At 34.7% G+C, this 4,631-nt stretch overlaps 1 protein-coding gene across 9 annotated transcripts in view; it reads right to left on the reverse strand.

The window, feature by feature from the left end:
* LOC105475402 (calcium voltage-gated channel auxiliary subunit alpha2delta 1) overlaps positions 1-4,631 on the reverse strand; it is a 506,236-nt gene that overhangs the window by 325,841 nt on the left and 175,764 nt on the right. The gene's annotated exons all lie outside the window — the stretch shown is intronic.

Consider the following 4,631-nt stretch of genomic DNA (forward strand, 5'->3'; position numbering starts at 1 on the left):
AATCTACATGGGTATGACAAACAAATTAGAGAGAAGATTACCCCAATCTCTGCAAAATGAAACATGCTACAATATGTTTTTTCCTCCAAGACTGAGATACAGCTATAAATAAACACATAATATGGGGTTTTTTTCCTCTGAAAATTTGGAAAATATTCTAGTTTAACATGATTATGTAGGCTGTCACCGTTTTTAAAAATTGCATTAAGCCCATAAACTCATTCTAATTGGCAGATCTTTAAAAAAGATGTTTATGCTTACAGATCCTAATGCTTTTGAGAAAACAGACACCCATTTCCATTTCCTTTGCTTCTCAACACATCATGCCGGTGACAGATGTTTCTGAACTGTTTCAATGTCCCTGTCTAAATAGAAAATGCACACTTAATAATACCCATGTGTGTATATTTATATTTCTAGTCTTATCTTTATATATCTACAAAAGATTGTTCCCCTTGGTAATTACTGTCCTATTCAATATTAATGAATTATTGGCAGAAAGTCACTTTTTATGTATATATCTACACACAAAAGATCTGCTTTTGTACATTATGATGACTACAGATACTCATGTTTGCTTGTAAGTGTAAATGGTCACAATGTTTTATATATTTTTTCTTTTAAAAGCTTAAACTTCATATGCTTATTTTCAAGGCATATAGTCAAGGTATCGTTTATTGTGAGAGAGTAAAAGAAATGCAGCTTAGTGTCAGCTCTGCTGTCTTTGACTAATCCGCTAGTCACCCACTTTAATAGCTCTTCATAAATAATTCAAATTTTAATTATGCTGCCAGCCTCTGACCTGAAGAGAAATGAAGAAAGAAAAGGAAAAGAATGGGCCAGGGAAAGCATATCAGTTGAATCAAATTGTGCCTCCAGTAAATGACTTTGTGTCTCACAGCTCCACTTTCCTACTCAAGATGCACCTGCTTCCTCATTTGTGATTTTTAAAAATAATATTAGTGTCATCTAGGATACACCATTGATGATTATTTATTTTCTATATATCTATCACATTTACAAATATACACTTATAGATGAAAATATATACCTAGATTACAATAGAGTCCCCTAACCAGATATCTCCCCATTGTTTCCCATTTCAGACTCTGTTCTGTCTCCTAAAACAGTCACTGGAGTTCATCATAATATCAGCCATGTTCGTATCACTGCAATGACACATCAGGTCTCTGTTATATTAAAAAAGAACACATAAGTCTTCGTCCAAACCCAGGTCTTATAAGTTATTGTTGGAGGAACTGCTGCCAAATGAATGGCTGGCTGAATAGATTTAGGAAAATCTAACTGCATCTGTCACACAGAAAGCTGGCCAAGGTAGATTTGACAGGCGATACATGGCTGAATGATCTCTTCCCACCTAAAAACATCTTTTAATTGCATCAGGTCTCTCAATCCACAGTTGAGCATCTGCTCATTAGAACCAAAGCAGTATTTTTCAAATTGAAATGCTGAATCTCACTGTATAATTTTCTTCTAAATATTACCTTACAATTTTCCTAAAGCAAGCAAACCCAGTCATATTTGATGTAAGATCTCTGGGGCCAAATCTAATCTATGTATATTAACAATTTTACCTTTCATTTTTTTTTTTTTTGGCGTCAGGATAATTTTTGTCCTATTTATTTAACAAAGAACACATTTGGATTTCATCCAAGAAATCCCCCTCACAGATATATATCCAGAAGTTGATTTAATCTGCTCTGAGTTCCTTTTTATTGCTGAGTAACTACCTTTTACAGCAAGCCCTTGTGAAAGGTTTGGAAAATCTATTGGACTTTATACAAAAGTATTATTTAGCTGTCTCAAAGATGAATTTATCTTAAAATTACATCATTTTTCAACCACTTGCCATTATTTGCAGCCCATTTTCTGTTTGCTTATACCCTAAAATTTTGACTTTTCAATCATTTCCCTCTTTATTTTCCTTTCTCCTTATCCAGGATTTAATTTGGAGAACTGAGAGGCAATAAAGAATCTCTTAGAATCCATATTTTTGGTAACTTATTTTATTGGTCTAATCTCAATAAAGAACCTATATTTTTGGCAACTTATTGTTCCAACTCTGTCTATATGATGATAAAACGGTTAGATGGAAATACATTCTAGCTCATTAAACTGTCTATGTGATCTACAAGATGGCAAATTTATTTGTGTATGTGCATCTTTATAATGCACCATTTCTTATAAAATTATATCGAGACAGTCTTACAGGAGCCATTCAATTACCTTGAAAAAAGCCACAAAAACATTTTTATTCAATAAACCAATTTGGATGATGAAAGAGCAACTGTCTGGCTTTTAGATAATTAGGTACACCTTCTTTGTCTATATGAAACCTAGGTTTTGATTTAAGATTGACAAGTGCAGGGTGCTATTTGTTATCAGTGGACAGGCTACTCTGTAGCTCACTGCTATTCTGATATACTCGTGTTTCAAACAATTTAGATAAGAATAAGCTTCTCTAAGTACTCTTGAGTTAGTTTAAGTAGAAAATGTCATGAAAATGGTTGTAAATTTACATGTAGAAATATAACAGTGTAGAAATCAACTCATAAGAAGTATTTTATGAAACCCTAAATGCAGTAGGTCAGTGCTTCCCATCAGAAGTCTACTGGCAAGAAAGGTTTTCAAGTCTTTTTTTTTTTTTTTTTTTTTTTTTGAGATGGATTGTTGCTCTTGTCGCTCAGGCTGGAGAGCAATGGTGTGATCTCTGCTCACTGCAACCTTCGCCTCCCGGTTTCAAGCGATTATCCTGCCTCAGCCTCCCGAGTAGCCAGGATTATAGGCGCCTATCACCACACCCGACTAGTTTTTGTATTTTTAGTAGAGATGAGGTTTCACCATGTTGGCTGGGCCGGTCTTGAACTCCTGACCTCAGGTGATCCGCCCACCTCTGCCTCCCAAGGTGCTGGGATTACAGGGGTGAGTCACCGTGTCCAGCCTCAATTAATTCTTAACAAAAATGTGTTTGACCTTTTCCTATGCCCAGTTAAATTGTAAGAAGAACTATAGTATCTTAAAGAAGACCGAATCTAAAAAAGTATTTGATTTGCTTGATATATCCATTTCAATCACAGGACAAACTACTTCTGAAAAATTTTTATCCATCAAAAAATCTTTTGGACTCTATGCAAAAGTCTCAAAGATGAATCTATCTTAAAATTATATCATTCTTCAAACACTTGCCTAGAAGTTTCCATGAATGTGTACAGAATATAGCCTTCTTAAAACTGGCAGATCAATTTAGATTCAAATAGATTCAAGACAAATATCACAATCCTAAAATGACTCTTTATAAAAATAGCATTTATTTTTCAGTGAAAAACTATATTTGTGAAAAGGGCTATACTAATGTTTAGATTTAAAGGATAAGCACTTTTTATATGTGCACTTGTGTGAGTGTGCGTGTATAAAATCCCTTTACTTACACTTTGCCCATTTTTCTTCAGATTGCTAATCTTTTGCTTATTGATCTTTCTGATATAAATATAACCTTACAGTTCATAAGTGTCACGATTATTTATGCCTCAGAACCAAATGAAATGAAATTCAAATCAGGAAAACAGCTCAGAATAATTTGTTTGCTAACAATTCATCTGAAGACCTTCGATTGTAGTACCTAATTGTATAATATGGTATTACTGTATAGCATCATTCAGTGCTCATCTATTTCTCCCATCAGCCTGGAAGTTCTTTGACTCCAAGGGTTCTAAACAGAATCCTTCTTTTTAACTATCACCTCATACTTTTCCTCATTTACAACAGCAACCATGATTGTCTTCCTGAATTGAAGAAATGAAAGCTTTTGAAAGCCCTTAAACCTACAGACTCGGCCAGGTGCGGTGGCTCACGCCTGTAATCCCAGCACTTTGGGAGACCAAGGGAGGCAGATCACGAGGTCAGGAGATCGAGACCATCCTGGCTAACACGGTGAAACCCTGTTTCTACTAAAAAATACAAAAAAAAATTAGCCAGGCGTGGTGGCGGGCGCCTGTAGTCCCAGCTACTCAGGAGGCTAAGGCAGGAGAATGGTGTGAACCCAGAAGGCAGAGCTTGCAGTGAGCCGAGATCGTGCCACTGCACTCCAGCCTGGGTGACAGAGCGAGACTCTGTCTCAAAAACAAAACAAAACAAAAAACCTACAGACTACAAGCTGCCTATTTGGACAACAAAATAAATAAATAATTAACAGTTATTTTACTACTTTTGGTAAATTAAGTTACTTAAATATTTTACATAGGCAGAAGAAAAATCTGTTTGGCATAGCGTTTTGTTTTTATCCTTTTACACAAAAGCATTTGTGAAATAGAAGTGGAGTTTAGAAAAATTAAAATTGTTCACATAACACAGTGCAATAATTGCATCAAAGTTAAAATGTGTCTTTTTTAAAGGAAATTCCACAGTAAATGTCTATGACAATGTTTCAATATTAAATACTCAGTAAACATTTAACTGAGCATAATATATCACAGGTATGATATTAACCTTTAAAGGTTATTTTAAGAAAATAAATAAAACAGCCAGCAAAGGTATTATGGAGACAGCCTGAAACATACTGTTTAATGTTTATTTAATTACAAAAATTTATTGGGGGCAACCAAGTCATCCAC

Source organism: Macaca nemestrina, chromosome 4, assembly GCF_043159975.1.
Source record: "Macaca nemestrina isolate mMacNem1 chromosome 4, mMacNem.hap1, whole genome shotgun sequence".
NCBI lineage: Eukaryota > Metazoa > Chordata > Mammalia > Primates > Cercopithecidae > Macaca > Macaca nemestrina.